Source organism: Triturus cristatus, chromosome 6 (assembly GCF_964204655.1).
Source record: "Triturus cristatus chromosome 6, aTriCri1.1, whole genome shotgun sequence".
NCBI classification, from domain to species: domain Eukaryota; kingdom Metazoa; phylum Chordata; class Amphibia; order Caudata; family Salamandridae; genus Triturus; species Triturus cristatus.
The window spans coordinates 1582910313-1582928837 of NC_140589.1; the positions used below are offsets into that span (position 1 = coordinate 1582910313).

Below are 18525 nucleotides of genomic sequence, written 5' to 3' on the forward strand. Positions count from 1 at the left end.
GTTTTGGTGGACCCCAAATATTCATTGGACGTCCAAAGACAATCTCGTACGGTGTAAGACCGATTCGAGAGTGCGGCACCGACCTAATTGACAACAACGCAAGCGGTAAAGCATCTGGCCAAGTCAAAGACGTCGAAGCTTGGATTTTAGCGATCTTGAGCTTCAGTGTACCATTATACTTCTCGACTAGTCCTGCAGATTGAGGGTGAAATACTGCGTGGAACTTCTGGGTGATGCCCAGACCCTTCAAAACATACTTTATAACATCCGCTATAAAGTGGGGTCCGTTATCACTCCACAGAAGTCTACAAACGCCATATCGAGGGAAGAACTCCTTCAACAGCATCTTGGCGGTAGTCATTGCAGTATTGTCTTTCGTAGGGTATGCCTCAACCCATTTGCTAAAGGCACAAACCACTACTAGAACATACTTCAAATTGTTACAGCGCTCAAGCTGGATGTAATCCATCTGCAGAACCTCAAAGGGTGCAGTAGGTGTTACAAATCCTCCTGCTGGGGTTCGAGTACCCTTTCCTGGGTTGTACCTCAGGCAGATCATACAGGTCTGCACCACCCTCTTTGCCGTGCTAGCAATCTCTGGATGCTCCCAGACTTGGGTAAGCAATTTTACAATTGCGGAAGCTCCAACATGTGCTAGCCCATGTGCCATCTGAACCATAGGTTGTACAAAAGCCGTGGGTAATTTCCATCTATCCATCTGCTTATTTCTCCAGCAACCCTCATCATCCAATTCTCCCTCACTGGACCATTGCTCCCGTTCTTTATCAGAAGCGGTCCTCTGTATTTCTCGCACTTCTTCCTTCGCATCGTGCCATCTTTCTACTTGCGACTTCACTACATACATGGCATTAGCACCGGGCTGCATCGCAGTCTCCCGTGCCACCCGGTCTGCTAACGCATTCCCTTCTCCAACTTTATCGACTACCTTCCTATGGGCGCTACATTTAATGATGGCAATTTTCTTCGGATATGTCAATGCAGTTAAAAGATTATGAACTAACTCCCCATGCATTATTTGTACTCCATGTGACGTTAAAAACCCTCTCTCCTTCCAGAGCAGGCCGAAATCGTGCGCTACTCCGAAGGCATACCGGCTATCTGTATAAACATTCACACACAATCCTGTACTGAGCTCACATGCTCGTGTTAATGCTATCAGTTCCGCTGCTTGAGCTGATTTCTGTGGTATGCGTGCTGTCTCCACTATTGTTTGCAATGTGGTAATCGCATACGCTGCTGAAGTCGTACCATCTGGTAGCTTCAGGCATGACCCGTCCACCCACAGTTCTCCATCTACATCTGAAAAGGGCGTATCCTGGAGATCAATACGACCCTTTGTTTGTTCCTCAGTCACAAGGATACAATCATGTGCTTTCCGTGCCTCAGACTGTGTCTCGGGGTATGGCAACAATGTGGCCGGATTTAACGTTACGCACCTCTTTAACGTAATATGAGGAGCCAAAAGCGTCAGCTCATATCCCGTTAACGAGCACTGGTCAAATGCTGCGTCTTTGTCTGATTAAGCAGGGCATCAACAGCATGGGGGACTAATACCAACATCTTATGAGATAACACAATTCCCTCGCTTTGGCGTATTGACACAGCTGTCGCCGCAACCGAGCGAAAACAACCAGGCAATGCTCGGGCAACAGGATCAAGTACAGCCGAAAAATATGCACAAGGGCGCTGCTTGTCGCCGTGCATCTGCACTAAAACTGATAATGCACATCCATCTTTCTCATGCACATACAGCGAAAAAGGTTTGGTATAATCAGGAGTCCCTAACACTGGTGCTGAACAGAGAGCCTGTCGCAGTTTCTGAAAGGCAGTGTCACACTCATTCGTCCAAGGAAGCGGGATAGGTGTGTCTTTTGTCAAAAGGGCTAACAATGGCTTAGCTATGTGTGAAAACCCTAGTATCCATTGCCTACAAAACGACACAAGACCCAAAAATGCACGCACGTCCTTCTGTGTGGACGGCGTCGGCGTGTCCAGAATTACTTGGACACGATCTGGTGTGAGTGCACGCCCCTCCTTAGACAAAAGGTGACCCAGATAAGTCACCTTTGGTCTACAAAATTGCAACTTTTTCCGAGATACTTTGTGATTGTGGGATGCCAAAAAGGAAAGCAAAGACACCGTACTCGTTTCACACAACTCCGGAGTGTCGGCCGCCAGCAAGATGTCATCGACATATTGAATGAGGGCGACACCCTCGGGCAGAACAAAGGAATCCAATTGTCTTTTCAAAGCTTGACTGTAAATGCTAGGGCTTTCTGTGTAGCCCTGAGGGATTCTACAAAATCGATAAGACCTATTATTGAGAGTGAAACCAAAGAGGTATCGACTATCGGGATGAATAGGAATTGAAAAGAAGGCATTTTTCAAATCAATAACTGAAATCGTGGTCGCCGTAGGCGGGACCAAAGTAAGCAACGTCGTGATATCAGAAACCACTGGGTACTGAGGTATCACGATCTTGTTTACTTCTCTCAAATCAATGATAAACCGATAGACTTTGGCATCCGTATCCTTTTTCAAAATGGGTAGAATCGGGCTATTACAGACGTTATAGGGAACTTCTTCCACTACTCCCACCTTAATCAAATCCTGCACAATCTGTATAAGAGCCTCTTCCCCCTCCTGCGAAATACGATACTGTGGAAGGCGTGGTAACACCGCCCCCTCCTGGACACTAATGTGAACAGGTGGAATCACCATCTGTCCCACATCAGTATCCGAGGTGGCCCACAAAGCGCAAGGGAGGGTAGCTAACACAGCATCCTCTGCAACCACACACATCCGTTCAGACAGGGGGTAATTGTCGTTTAATATCACCCGCACTCCAGCAGGGGAGCAGCGGATCGTAGCTCTGAAGTGCTTCAACATATCAAGGCCCATAATATTGTCCGGCGTGTTCGGGGCAAGCAGAAACGGACAGGGTGCAGAAAAAGAATCAACCTGAAATGTGAGGGGCCGCGAAAGAGGGCTGCGGGAGAGTGTACCATCAAACCCTACCGATGTAACCATTAAGCCAGATGGGGGAGCCCTCGGAACCAATTGTTTAGACAGCGCACTACGAGTCGCTCCTGTATCCACTAGGAACTGATCAGTAGAACCCAAAACCTCAGCTGATACGTAAGGACCCTTCTGATCAACCGGCACCTCAACTGATTCTAACCCCCATCCAACGCATTCCTATGCATGCTGAGAATCATGGTACCCAGAACGGTCAATCCCCGACACTTGATACTGGTTTTGTCGATCGAAAACATTAGGCCTATCTCGTTGCTGCCCGGCAGGGTCCAAACGAGCGTGATCATTAGAATTCCCTCTGAAATTCGAGAAACCCCCTCTACCTCTCGGGCCACCCTGATTGAGTCCCTGACGCGAAGCATACAACGCCGGGCAATCTCTGGCCCAGTGTCCCGATTGCTTACAGTACGCACATTGATTCCTGTTCAAATCAGATCGGCCCGAGGGAGGACCATAAAATCCTCCCCTACCTCTATTTACACCCCGTCGGGGCGGACCATATACTTGTGCTAACATCACCTTTGTTTTTAAATCCTTCGATTTCTTTTCCTCCTGCCCCTTCGCTTCTTGCTCCTGGCGCTCATAGTACTGAGCTATAGTCAGGAGGGCTGTCGGGGTCGCAGTAGACCAAGAACTTTCACTCGCTTTTAGGCGGGCTGCGATCGCCGGTAATAAATTCGCCACATATTTATCCGCAAAGAGGTGTCGACCCGTATCATCCGTAAGTGACTGACCACTAAAATCATGAAACGTCTCCTCAAAGCGCGTAAAGAAATCTGCAACTGATTCATCGACTTTCTGCTTGCACGAGGCTAGCATATTCCAGTCAATCTTTTTAGGGGGAATGATTGTCTTCAACTTAGCCAGAATAGCAGCAGGGAGATCTAAGATAATCTGAGGTGGTTTCTGCGCGGGCTTTCTCTCCCTATCCTCATCCTCAAGCTCAGACCACCGAGCCTTAAAAGCGGCAACATCGTCCACCTTCCGCACAGATCGCCACATATCTGGTGGTAGAATAAGCCCAAAGAACAAATCTATATCTGCTAAGGTCATAGTACTAGAATTCAAGGCCCCCTCGACTTCTTCGTAAAAGGCCGCTGGATTCTTGCGGGGGATCAGGCAACGCATTCTTTAACGCCATGACGTCAGCCCTGTGCCAGGGAGTATAAACCCAATTAAACACAAAATATCCCTTAGCATCGGCGGAGGTAATATCCGAGCTAGTCCCCGTTCCTTTAGGAGGAACATACAAAGGCGCCGCCTCTCGCATTGGTTTAGCATGCACTAGATCGCTCTTATCTGATTGAGAGGTGGATGAATGGCCATCTCCGGTACGCGAAGCCGACCGCTTCTCCTCCTCGACTTGTTGGCGTGCTTTCTCTTTAAGGTCTTTCGCCGCATCCCGCAACGCAAACAGTCGCCGAACCGCATCAGGCGCCTTAGAGGGAGAGAAAACACCATTACGCAATGCTTTAGCATCTAATACCACATCGTCAGGTTCAAAGACACTGGAATATTTCCGAAAAGCAGCAATCACTTCCTCAGAAAAGTGGCCCAAAAAATACAACCTTTCTCTATCCTGCCACAACTCCCAAGAATCCAACAACTCAGCAAGGGATAACTTGCCCTTAAGTGCACGATAGGAAACTTGCCGAAGCTCACCCATTCGCTCAGCCGATAACATGGACCGCGTGTCTACCTTACCCGAGCCCGATCCAGAATCTTGTGGCCTCGGGGCAGACGCGCCGACATAAGGAGGTGGAGAACGATCTAATAAATAAAAATCATCGTCATGATTATCAAGGACAGGATAAAGTGACTGACGAACAGCATATTGACCCGAGACTTGCAACCTACGCTCTTTCTCTTGCCTCTCCGTCTGTTCTTTTTCCTCCCGACGCTTTGCTTCCTGTGCTCTCGCATGATCATTCTTCCGTTGCTCTTTATCAAACAGCGCTTTCTCACGTTTCTCTCGCTCACGCACTTCCTTCACCCATAATCGCACACATTCAAACATGTCTTGACGAGCACGCCGTTTACACATACACTGTTCCACATACTCAATCTTACGCATATCAAACGACCCATACAACGGCCACCGTAACTCAGGATCTTTTCTGGTATATTTCCTCCATACTGTGCTGTACATTATGGAAAAAAGACCATGCTTCACATACATATCCCTATTAGGAGTCCCCTCTGGGGGAGCTGGAGCAGATTCCTCGAGGTTTAACCGGTTTCCAAAGCAGCAGCACCACTTACGGAGTGCGCTAAAAGCAGGCATGCTCAAAAATAATGCAGAATATGCAGTATTATCAAAAAATGGCACTTAAACGTTGTGCCGTTCAAAGTTACACAGTTCCGGAGAAATATCTCCACATTACCTGCCTATATGTGTTGCAACGCATATATTCTCACAATAATCAATACAAGATATGACCGGTCATCACAAATCAAACTCAAATAGCCAAACCAGGCTTCAAAAACTCGGAGCAAGTACCGTACAACGGTTCTTACCAATCAAGAGTCCAGATTCCAACTGCCAAGCTCCAAAATTCGCCCAAACGGCTGTCACGGCAGGACCGACAGAAGAGGTCTCAGTCGAGGACCGGCGCCACCCAGATGGTCAGCTCGGAAGGGAAGGAAGAAAAACCTCGGGATGCCAGGACTAAAGTGCCTCTGGCAGTGATCACATCCCCGGCCAGATTCCTCACCTTCGCCGCGACCAATCCTTCGAGCATCCGAGTCGCCGATGAGCCCCACGTTGGGCGCCAATTGATGAATACAGGCCCCAGCTAGGCCCGCAGGACACAAGGGTTCGCTCTCCTGCAATGGAATCTATAAGGAAGTTGGCACGGAAACTGCAAAGTACAAAGACAGAGTTTATTAACCCTTAAGGGTGGTCCTACAATCCATACAATACCCTTCAGTATTGCATAGAGTAGCACACAGAACTTGCGTACACAGTCCCCTTTTATACACAACAGAGGGGCTCATAAGTGGGTGGATACAGCATGAGGCAAGGAATGTTACCTTTTATGGACATTTTCGATACAAGATCAATATGTGGGCGGAGCTGACATACTCCTTGAGCCCGCGAAAACATGGTCAAGCAAGGACTAACTGATAACAGATGTGGTCAAGCCTGGGCATGCGCCAGGCGGACAAAGGAACTATTTATAGACTGTTACTAGGCAGATTACAAGAGCAACTAACACGAAGATAGGACTCTTCTCGTGTTGAGCACGTGGAGACATAACAATACAAAATGGAGTCCAAACTTCAGTCAACATAACGAAAGAGACATGTGTAAGGCAAGAGAATTCATGTCTTCAGTAAATGCTTAATCACATCGTGGTTTCAATTTACAACAATCTCCTACCCGTAGATATGCACAATACACACAATACTTTGCATTGAAATCACATAAATAGCACAAAATATACTGTGGACCCCATTGGGGGACCAAACCATATACTAACAAGGTAGTATAAGAACCACTATTCATGTCAAGACAGTTTCCAGTGGACGTAGAAGTGCTGAGGATCAAAGGAACCACTAAAGGTGAGGGACAAGGAGACCTACGGAGATCATGTGCAGTGTGGGAACACAACTCCGTTCTCCGTACAAATCAATGTGTAAGTCACAGTTGCAAATTTAAAGATTAAGGACCCGTCCCAGTGGACCCCGAAGAAACTCCATGGAAGACAGGAGGTTGGAGAGCCACCCCACCCATAGATAATCTAGTACCCACGTTGCCTTCACCAGGGAAGCCGAGTGCACAGGTGTGTAGTAGTGTCAGAAACCCAATGGAGGTCTTCAGGAAAGGGTTGGTGCTTTAGAAGGAGAAAGTGTCCTGTGGAATAGGAAGGTGGATTTAGGATGAGAAGTACCTGCAAGCAGAGGGGACAGAGTCTAAGTCTATGTCACTCAGGAGTGACCCAAACACCTGGAAGACGAATGCCCACCGATGTCAGGAGTTGCAGGCCACCTGTGTTGTTTAACCTTTCAGAGTCCGTAGGAGCTCAGGATCTGTAGACCGGTCAGTTTAGTTGCAGTGCCTGCAGGTGCAGTGAAGTGACTGCTTCACTTCAAGGGAGATTCCTTCAGGTGTCTTGGATGCTCAAAGGCCTTGGAAGGTTCCTGTATGGTGCACAGACAAGGATGATGCAACACACTTAAAGGGAGGATGAAGTTTAGCCCAAACGAAGTCCAGAGTGCCCAGATGGTAGAAGTTAAAGTGGCATCTGAATTGAGTCGTGTCCCATGACAAATCTAGGGACCTAGACCCAGGTAAGTCCTTAAATACCATAAAGAAAGGGTTGGGACAATTCAGGGGTCCTCCCAGGGGAGGGTTTGGGCAGTGGGGAGGTTACTGCCATGTCCTTTGTCCAGTTTCACGCCGGTGAGGGAGCCAACAGCTCGCAGAGCTGGTTTGAACTGGACTACGCAAGGGGACGCCAAATGCTCCCCTCATGCAGACTGATTGGCACTGATAAGCACACCCACCCGGCCCCAATACACTAAATTCTGTGTGGGAGGTGGTCACACATCCCTGTGACAGGATACCTATTGTTCTGCCTCCCCTGCTCGATCTTGGCACAGCAGCAGGAGGGCAGAATCGTGTCACTGGTTGGCAGCAGCCATGTCGTACTATCTGGGCCTAGTAGACTGGTACTGGGAGCACTGAGATCTTAACGGAGGACTCTTCCAGTGCTTTGAATCATACCTCCCACACCGTTTACAGTATGGAAGGTATGATTCCAACAGGTTTGATACAAAACATGATAGGATTAGTTGCAACCAATTTCGAGATGTCATCTCGTAATTACGCAGTGCTTCTCTGTATGGTACATGGATGCTTCACTTACAACCCTGGAGAATAGCCTTTGTAGGCTGTAGGGGTGTCCTTCTCATGTACGGACACCCTTACACTTAGAACCAAGCACCCTGCCTTCAGGATTGATAAGGCCTGCGATAGGGGTGACTTATAGGTTTTAAGTCCAGTGACCTTAGATATAGGAAACCTATATCTTTCATACGTGGTGCTAGCACCAGCTTACACAGGCTGCAGTGGCAGTCATGTAGTTGCATTTTGAATGGTCTCCCATGGGTGGCATAATGAATGCTTCAGCCCACGGGTGACCTCTGGGCTACCTATGTCCTGGGTACCGTAGTGACATTTCTTGGGACTGATAAGGGTACCCCAGTATCCAGCGAAGCAGCCCTCAACCTCACAAAGTGGATCACCAACTGCGCTAACGCCCTTGCACCACTGAAGAACCCTCCCAGCAATTTTGACAGCAAGAAAGCCTCATGGTTCACCAATGATCTGAAAGACTCCAAAAAATCCTGCCGTACTCTCGAGCAAACTTGGCGCAACGACCAGTCATCAGGAAACATGACAGCCCTCAAGACCGCCATCCGCAAACACCACCAGCTGATGTGCACCACCAAAATGGATAGCATTCAGAGACCGACTGGACAACAACTCCCACAACAGCAAGGAACTCTTCAGCATCGTCAAAGAGCTCTCCAACCCCAGCGCCAGCAACAACGACATCACGCCATCACAAGACCTCTGCGACTCACTCGCCACGTTCTTCCACTGCAAGATCACCGATATCCACGACAGCTTCAGCACTCACACCACGGACCCTTCCTCCGAGTCTACGCCCCCCACCACCACCCTCTGCACCTGGAACCCCGTCAGCACGGAAGACACCACCCACACGATGAACACCATCCACTCCGGCTCCCCAGCGGACCCCTGCCCACACCACATCTTCAACAAAGCCGACTCCATCATCGCACCCCAACTCCGGGACATCATTAACAACTCCTTCACATCCTCCACCTTCCCGGAGAGCTGGAAGCATGCGGAGATCAGCGCCCTCCTGAAGAAACGCACTGCGGATCCCACAGACCTCAAGAACTTCCGCCCCATCTCGCTCCTCCCCTTCCCAGCTAAAGTCATCGAGATAACCGTCAACAAACAGCTGACCACCTTCCTCGAGACGAACAACTCCCTCGACCCATCACAGTCCGGATTTCGAGCAAACCACAGCACCGAGACCGCCCTCATCGCTGCCACCGACAACATCAGGACCCTGCTGGACAAAGGGGAAACGGCCGCCCTCATCCTCCTCGACCTGTCGGCCGCATTCGACACCGTCTGCCACCGCACCCTGACAACCCGTCTCCACCGCGCCGGGGTCCAAGGAAAGGCCCTGGAAGGGCTCACCTCCTTCCTCTCCGACAGAACTCAGAGAGTCCGTCTCCCGCCCTTCCGCGCAGCACCCACCAAGATCATCTGCGGCGTACCCCAAGGATCCTCACTCAGCCCTACCCTCTTCAATGTCTACATGAGCCCCCTCGCAGCCATCGCATGCAAACACAACTTCAACATCATCTCCTACGCCGACGACACCCAACTGATCCTCTCCCTCACCAACGACCCCGCCACCGCCAGAGCCAGCTTCCAGGAAGGAATGAACGACATCGCAGAATGGATGAAGCTCAGCTGTCTGAAGCTGAACTCAGACAAGACGGAAGTCCTCATCCTCGGTCCATCCCCCTCCACCTGGGACGACTCCTGGTGGCCCCCTGCCCTGGGAACCACCCCCGAGCCCACGGACCACGCACGCAACCTGGGGTTCATCCTTGACTCCTCCCTCCCTATGACCAAACAAGTCAACGCCGTTACATCTTCCTGCTTCAACACCCTCCGCATGCTACGAAAGATCTTCCGATGGATCCCCACTGGAACCAGGAAGACGGTCACCCAGGCCCTCGTCACCTACGCGAATCTACAGAAAAAACTCCAGCGCATACAGAACGCATCTGCTCTACTCATCCTGGACATTCCCCGACACAGCCACATCTCGGCCCACCTGAGAGACCTGCACTGGCTCCCCGTCAGCAAGAGGATCACCTTCAGACTCCTCACCCACGCACACAAGGCTCTCCACGACATGGGCCCCGAATACCTCAGAATCCACCTCACGTTCTACACACTTACCCGCCAGCTCCGCTCCGCCAGCCCCGCCCTTGCCACGGTCCCACGGATTCGCAGAACCACCACCGGAGGAAGATCCTTCTCCTAACTGGCGGCCAAGGCGTGGAACTCCCTCCCCACCCACCTACGACTGACCCAGGACCATCTCTCCTTCAGGAGACACCTCAAGACCTGGCTTTTCGAACAGTAGCGGCACCCCCCCAGCGCCTTGAGACCCTTGCGGGTGAGTAGCGCGCTCTATAAATGTTCCTGATTGATTGATTGAATCTGGGATGTACTGAAGTACTGACCACAACAATTTAAGGGAGAAAGCAGAGAGACTGGGATCCTTATTTAAAGGATCCCAGTCAGACTAATCAAAAACATCTTAGCACCAGGCAAAAAGTCGAGGTAACGTAAAATAGATCCTACTTTCTTACAATGGTGATCTATGTTCTATAAGGTTGTTGAAAATGTCATGTATATGGTCAGGGTGGTGCATTTCTTTAAACAGGTTCTGTTTAAAATTGAGGGGGTTAATAGTACAGAATATTTCTTGAGAGTTCTTGTGCTATCTTCACTTGGTGTGCAGTGTAAGTTTTCTTTTAGAAATGCTTAATATATGTATTAAATGCACAAAAAATATTTGAGAAATAATGTAGGTATGCCATTAGGAAAAGATTTTGTGCTTTGAAAAAGTGACAATTGTTGTTTTCAGTTGTAGAAACTAACAGATGCATCTGCACACTGAGTACCAGAGCAATGTGTGCTCCAAGAGAGCCATGTATCCAAATATATATCAAGTGTGATATCAACACTTTACTCACATATAGCTCAGTAGAAACAGATAGATACACTAAAAGAGGAAGTTCCATACTGACAGGAGGACTTATACAATGAGTCATAGATGTAGTCACAGCTGTTATGATCTAACAACAATGGGGGTACTTTCACAGTAAGCTACACACTAATCAGGCACTCATCCAACCACTCAGTCACTACTAAGGCATTCAATGAATCACTCATCCACTGTCTACACACGTATGCAATTACCCAGGCACTACATATGCGCTCTTGCAATCACGCAGGCACTACATATATAGTCATTGACCTATGCTGGCACTGCCCATGCATTCATCCAATCTCTCAGGCACTAACCATTCACTTATACAATCACCAAGGCTACACCTATGCATTCATTCAAACACCCAAGCCCAAACCATGTACTCATCCAAATATCCACTGACAACCCATGCACTAATCGAAATACTGAGGAACAACCCAGGAACTCATCAAATTATACAGGCAGTACAATTGCAGTAAACCTACCATCCCTCCAGTAACTATGCGCTCATTTAATTACTGAGGCAAAACTGTTGCACTAATGCAACCACCCCCGTAGTACACTTGCTTTCATGCAATCACTCAAACTTTAACAATGGACTCATGCAATCATTCAGAGAGTAGCCATGCGCTCATCTAATCAACCAGGCTGTACTAATGCACCCATTCAATTATCCAGGCTCTACCCATGTACTTATCAAATCACCAGGTACTACCTGTTCACTCAACCAGAAATACATCGGCAGCAGCCATGCACTCATCCAATCTGCCAGGTGCCATGTATGCACTTTAACAATCATGTATGCACTATCCATTCATTCTATAAATCACCTATATACTATGCATGCACTCCTGCAATCATCCGGGCACTAGAGTTGCACTCATTTCATCATCCAACCACTATCTCTTTATTTATTGAAATATTGAGGCATTAGTCATGCACTTTTCTAATCATTCATGCACTACTCATGCATTCATCCAAACACCCAGATAGTAGTGATATACTCATTCAAACATGCAGGCAGTAACTATGCAGTTATGGAACAACCCAGGGAGTTCCCACATGCTCAGCAAATCATCCAGGCACTACCTGCATCCTCAGGGCATCGCCTAGGCACTAACTATGCACTCATTTAAATGAGAAATATGTAGTCTTTAAGAACCATCTGGTGAATTATATATGCAACCTTTCACACACTCTTGCATGTGCTCTGAAGAATTAGTGAGCTGTATGCTCTAATTGAGATTAGTGTGCAGTTTTTATATGCACTGTTTCCCAAAATTTAAATGTGATATATTTATGTAGAAACGTACTAAATACACCAGTGGCAGAGTGGTCGAGAGGCATACAATTAGCTCTTATGTTGTGTTTTCGGATTTACAGTGTTCAGACGCTGTATGTACTTCTACACTTTGGTTGATGTTCATTTTAAAATTTACCACACAAGGGATATACTCGTCTTTCACCATGTATAAGAGAGAACTGAGATAAGGTGCAGTTATGTTGTAGTAGATGGTGCTATAATGTTCAAAAGTAACTAATAAAGTTGTGTGTTTTGCTTTGGGTTTGGTACATTGAAGTATGTGCATAGGTTCATCTGTAGATCTAAAACTGCAAAAAACATAAAAGCTGTTTTTGTATTATGTGTAAGTCAGTAGTAAAGTAGTTGGTACATTGGCTAGAGTAAAAATTAAAATATACATTTTATTTTACAGAACAATATATGCATAACTACAGACAGTTAGAGTGCCTACAAAAGATCGGAGGAAAACCAACAGAAGTAACTAAAATATCTCTAATGAACTGATACACAACAGGGGAAAAATGCAGAAAAAGTGGTGAAAGAAAATAGAACTACTGGTAAGAGGACAAAGGCATTTCTTAAAAATATATCTGGACACTTGCAAAGATTTCAAAATGATGTAAATAAAACCCAATCTATGGGAAAAAATAAGAGTAGACAAAATGTATATTACAAGAACAAGAAATTAGTCAATTCTTATCCAAAGTATTCATCCATTTCAGGCTATGATCTGTATGGAGCCAAAACAGGCAAGTTACACCAACAGAGATGCAGAAAGGTCTAAAAGGTAGAGTAGTATACTGGATTACTAATGTCTTCTCAAAATGTTCAGCAGGATGCTCAATAATTTTTAATGGTAATTCTAGGAATATCAGATGAAAAGGAAGTGAATATCAATTAATTCTTTGGTTTAAGTTATAAATAAAACCATAATTGTGAACATTTCAAATTCACCTGTAGCACCAAAATTATTTCTGAATAATTCCTCTACTTAGATTATTAGATTGTAAAGCTGTGGCCTTTGAACATGTAATAAAAAAATCCCATCAAGATATGACCTGTCCAAACTGCAGATTAGAATTTAGGCGTACGTTGTCACTACAAACGTATGGGAAATATGCCAGAGTCATGTCACAATGATGCAGAGTGGATGGTACTAAATTAGAAACTGAAATTACAGACTTTTTAGTTGGACACATTTTCATTTCAAAAAGAAGTTTCACAACTATATCAAACGTATTTCATGAAGGGGTAATATAACTTCTACACAATATATTAAAAATGTCAGAGGATGGACAGAGTGCAATGACAGAAATGTCATTCAAATCAAGACTATGTACAAAGTCAACAAACTTACATCTGCTATTTCTAGAACTGAAGTTATAAGGACAATTTAGGATAACAAAATGTGGTATTGTGTTGGCATGTATATGAATTATGAGTTTCTAGGACATTATTCGGACTATTAGGGGTATTGTCTACAGCAAGTTGTTAGAAATGAAAAACTCTTTTTAACTGGAGGAAAGGCATTTAGAAAACATTACAGGCTTACATTATTTTACTACAGATAGAAACTAAACAGAGGTATTATAATACCAGCAGCCTTAAGTTGCATCAAAGTAGTCTTGTCTCCACTTCACCGTTATACTTTGTTTTGGTTGCCTAATGTTCAAAATGAAATCCTAATACATTTGATTAAATCTTTTCACAATGCTTGAACTGCTGCAATAAAAGAAGAATAACAATTAACAACCATGGTTTTTCACATTCTGGAAAATTAGATCCACAGACTGCTTCCCAGCTGTTACAATACTGTTATAGTGCATGAAGAAGGTAGCAAAACACTTTAGTTCTGGTGAGATTTCACTGCATATTCTTTGTATTTCAGCTGGAACTTAAAGTTAAAAAGCAGCACAATTTTCAAAATCAGTTTGGGGCAGCTCATACAAGAAACAAACCAGTACCTCGAAAGTTCAAGAAGGGAGAAATGGATCTGTACTTCCTTTCATAAAGGAAACTGTGAAAATAATGACATTTCTTTGTTTGGTAGTTATTTTGTATTCATGCGTTCCAATGTTGAAAGCTATTTTTTGAAAGTGTTGTTTTTGTTAAATGCATTGGTAAAATAAAGTTAAACCAATATGTTACTGAAGGGCTAGGCTCAAATGTCGAGTAAAATATGTCTATATATCTGTTTTACACTTTCTCCAAAACATCTGGTATTGGCTGTGTGTCCTCGGCAATCGCTTTGTCGTCGTGAAAATCAAAAATATCTAGAATTAAGATGTTTACTGTACTTTTTAAATACATAAATGACAAATACAACAATGAGTGGTGCACCATGCAGATGTAATGTTCAATATCTAATTATAGAAAAAGATCCAGGGACTTCATAGTTATGAAATAAAATTTAAAAACTTAGAAATTCACTGAAAAAAACAAAGGTTATAGAGACATTGTAGTTAGGAATTAGCATTTAAAAAACCTTGAAAATTCACTGAAAAAACCCCCAAAGATTACAGGGATATTATAGTTAGGAAATAGAATTTTAAAAAACCTTAGAAATTTAGAGAAAAAAACAAAGGTTACAGGGATAGATTTCAGACGCACAAATCCAGAGTAATTAATCAGTTAAAGTTAGCTAAGCCAACTATATCTTGTGCCCCTGCAATGCACTGACATGACCTCACATATAACATCACTCATGACATGGTTAGTGACATCACTGATGGCATCACTGATGACATAATCCGATGACTCTGAGTGTTTCTAAAATGTTTATGAGTGTTAAATATATATTCACCAATGTGTATTGATGAATAAGTGCATGTATGAGTGCATGTATGGATGATTTAGTAGGTATGTGACTGACTGTATAAGTGAGTGATTATACACGTCTCAATGAATGTATGGGTGAGTGACTAATCTGTTTGAATGTCTGTATCAGTTTCTCAGTTAGTGTGTAAGTGGCTGGATGGGTTGGTGAGTAGGTACATGAGTACCTATATGGGTTATTGATTGGTTGTCTAAGTACTTGCATGGGTGAATGAGTTTCTGTGTGGGAGGGTGAGGGGGTTTGTGACTCCCTGCATGGATGAGTGAGTGGGTGAATCACTGGATGTATGGGTTCATGAGTGTGTCTGAGAGGGGCTGTATGCGTGAGTTAGTGTGCGTATGGCTGTGTCAATGAGGGAATGGGTGTTTCAGTGGAATGGGTGAGTAACTGCATATGCGGAAGGCAGTATATGTGAGTGTTAGAGTATATAGGTGACTGTATGTGTGAGTGAGTGATTGTGAGAATGGCTGTATGGGTGAGTTTGTGCATGTGTCAGTAACTGTATAGGTGAGTAAGTATGTGTTAGTATTTGTACAAATAAGTAAGTTGGTGTGTGTATAAATGCATAGGTGAGAAGGTGGCAGTGTGATTGACTATGGGTGAGTGAGTAGGTGTGTGAGTAGCTATATGAGTGCCTGACAGTGTGTGAGTGGCTGTTTGGGTGTATGAGTGGATACGTCAGTGGCTGTATTAGTGAGTGAGTCAGTGTATGAGTGGCTGTATGGGTGGGTGAGTGAGTAGATGTGTGGGTAGACCTATGTATCAGTGAGTAGGTATGTAAGTACTGGCATGGGTGTGTCAATGGTTTCAAGAATGGTAGTGTGAAAGTTAGAGGGGGTGTATGAATGGTTACATGGGGTGTGAGTGGCTGCGTCAGAGATTCTGTAGATGATGGTCAGTGATGTCATCAGTGATGTCACTGACCATGTCATAAGTGATGTAGTTAACTATAACCGCTGGATTGTTCTGGTTTTGTGCATGTGAAATCTGAGCCTAACTATAACGTCCCTATAACCTTTGTTTTTTTCAGTTTATAACCACTGTAGACATAGTGGTACAGCTTTGGATTTGTAAAATACTATTGAAACCAACCTGGAATGAATTAAAAACCATCACTGACGTGTTTCACTAACATTATAGCTCTTCAGAGATGTTTAGCATTGTCTAGACACAAGGGCCCACCCAGTATCAGTCAAAACAAAACCTTTTCAGGCTTTTTAGCGTTGGTGACATTGTGCTAATCCTACGCTAATCCTAGTCGCCACTGGGTAGTTATAATTTGGTCTGTGTTTCAACATGAAAAACCTTTTGTTTTGCTAACTTTGGCCCCATTTGTCAAATCTCTTCACAACATTCTAAAAACTGCTACACTTTAACTTGTTTGTGCATGAAAAACTTTGGGGTGATCTGTTGAGTGGGGACCAAGAAAAAAGGAGTTCCCAAAATGCAAAATCCCCATGCATTTGCCATAGATCTTTTGAATGAGGAAACAGCAAAAACTGCTGAACCAATTACACCAAATTTGTCAGGAAGCTAGATCTTGGTATGGTGGTTGTTCTTTTTGTAATTTGTTGTAAACCCGTTCTGTAGTTTATGAGAAATTAAGGTTAAAAAAAACCTAAAATGCTGGACAGTGTGGGTCCAGATATTCTCTGATTGGCCAATTTATAGGGGACTAGTCAATCCTGATTGATTGATTTTAACCTGAACAATATGTTTTCCCAGCAATTCAGGGATTTGCTCCTTGTGTCCTGTAAATGGATTGAAATTAACCCCTTCGCTGCTGCGGACATTCCACTGCAGCGCTGGGGGGGGCAGGGGGGCAGCGCGGTGGGCCTGTGCTCATGACGGAGCCGCTCCGTCATGAGCCACCGTTGAGCTGTGCTCATGACGGAACGGTTCCGTCATGACTCCGCCCATTTGCGTTGTCCCCCGCACAGGCGGGGAAACAGCGCCGCGTAGGCGGAGCGGCCGCCAACGGGCGTGTCATGACGGAACCGTTCCGTCATGAGCACACGGCAACCGTGGCTCATGACGGAACGGTTCCGTCATGAGCGGGGAAGGGGTTAATATGAACGGGGGCAGAATGAGCACACCTAGACCTCAAAGGGCATGTGGGGGGAGGGGACCCAGTGGAACCTTCTTTTATTGGCTGTCCATAACATGGGCAACATGCTGTGGCAGTCGTTTAAGGACTCTGGGATATGAACCCCATTAAAATGCATTGTAGCGAATGGCACGTTTTGAGGGTCACAAAAAGGTGCTCAATATAAATCATTGAGTGGTGGACCATACTAATTTTAGAAATTGTGGTGTGTTCTAACTTGATTTTACCCTTTGAAAAATGCTGATCTTCTGCTGGGATTTCATGGGTCATGTTTGAGAGAAAAATCTCTTCTCATGATTTTGTCGTAGAGGTTATGGAAGGTGGTCCAGAGGCTTCAATGAGAGCTTAATCTCTGTAAATGCACACATATTTTTCTCTCTCCATGTGAACATAAAGTCTGACATTCTCAGTAAAACGTACTTCCATCAGAAGCTGCCTGTCAGTTGATTCCCCTTTGCTCTACTGTAGCCAAACAGATTGTAAAGAACAGCTAGAGCACTAACAGTGTTGCTTATGACAAAAGTGGGACACACCTGAAGCAATCTTGATTGAATTAAACTGGTAAAACATAAAACATTTCATTTAGAAAGGAATACAATTAAGGGTTTCAATTTGTTGTAGAAATTGTGGGTAGTGCTAAAGAAAGCAAAATTAGGACACATTTTGGATGAGTTCTCAAATATCTTCCTCTTCTTTCACATAGCTGCATTGTTTTTAGTTGGCCTATGTGTGACATTTCCAGGTGTGCAGTGTATTTATGTGTGGCATTTCAAGGCTTATGACTGACACTTTATTGCAAGTGAATTAAACCCTTTTCTTGCAGGTGATGGTTTAAAGGGGACTAGCAAGAACTGCAACAGCCTGAAACCATCAAACAGGTGATGTGGAGTGTGGACGGTGGCCTAACAGACCAGATCATGTGAACCGCAGAGTATTCATAGTTGAACCTGGCAGTCTCCCCTAAAGCTGGCTCTGCTCCCTCTTGTCTAACTCTTCCTTGTTGTTTATCTCCTTCCCACTTACTTTCCACCTTCTCCTTATCTTTTGCTCAGCTCTCCCACAATCCTTTGTCTCTCATCCCTGTCTCCTTCCTCATGTCTTGCCCTCTCCTCATCCCCTCCTTCTTCCACTTACACAAATGTTCTCGTTTCTCTCTCTCCACCATTCTCCTAAATCATGGTGACTCCTGTGTATATTTAATGTGTCAGTTAATTAAAGTTTTGTTTTCAAACAGCCCTTTATCAAGTGTGACATCTTTTTCTACTTCTGGCTTTTTAACCTACATCATGTTGTATTATGGGACTCATAGTTTCACTTTTGAAATTTCAGTTTAAATTCCCATCTACAAAATAATTTTTTATTTTACAGAGTTTTATATAGC

The 18525-nt window shown here is 45.0% G+C and overlaps 1 long non-coding RNA gene across 1 annotated transcript in view; it reads left to right on the forward strand.

Moving 5' to 3' along the window:
* LOC146821686 (uncharacterized) overlaps positions 1-18251 on the forward strand; it is a 204746-nt gene extending 186495 nt beyond the window's left edge. Inside the window, exons 4-5 of the long non-coding RNA XR_014962755.1 lie at positions 12614-12758; positions 17968-18251. This is a non-coding gene — a long non-coding RNA (uncharacterized LOC146821686). The remainder of the gene's footprint in view (positions 1-12613; positions 12759-17967) is intronic.
* The last annotated feature ends 274 nt before the right edge of the window (positions 18252-18525 follow it).